We start from the raw sequence: 462 nt of genomic DNA, 5'->3' as shown, positions 1-462 counted from the left end.
GTTTGATCAAGATCGGGAGGAACAAAACGTGCGACCGCTCTCGTTAAAAGACTGAACTGAACTGAGACGGGCTACTTCTGGCACCGGGATTCGAGCCCCTGACACCTGGGGAGAGGATTCTCTTTGACCGCTCGGCTACGCCAACTTCTCATGGACTCTAGTACTAGCCTTTGTTCCTATTTTTGGAGGATTAGGTTTTGGATGAGGGCTTGGAGGAATAAATGTCTTATTGTAACCACTGTCAACGGCACAAACCATGTGGCAGAGGAAGCAACCACGAACACTTCTCACGCCACCGCTTTTAAGGCATACCATCTCAATATATCTTTTAGGACCACTCCTTCATGGCGACCATAGTGTCGTCATTTGTTGAGATTTGTCGTGGTTCGTTACGGTCAGAATCATCTCAAATACTAAGATCCAATAACGGTTTCTCATTAAAGTTTGTTGTGTATGGGAAAT

The sequence above is a fragment of the Tigriopus californicus genome, chromosome 11 (genome assembly GCF_007210705.1).
Source record: "Tigriopus californicus strain San Diego chromosome 11, Tcal_SD_v2.1, whole genome shotgun sequence".
Lineage (NCBI taxonomy): Eukaryota > Metazoa > Arthropoda > Copepoda > Harpacticoida > Harpacticidae > Tigriopus > Tigriopus californicus.
The sequence above is the reverse complement of the archived record's forward strand: the minus strand, read 5'-3'. Positions refer to the sequence as shown.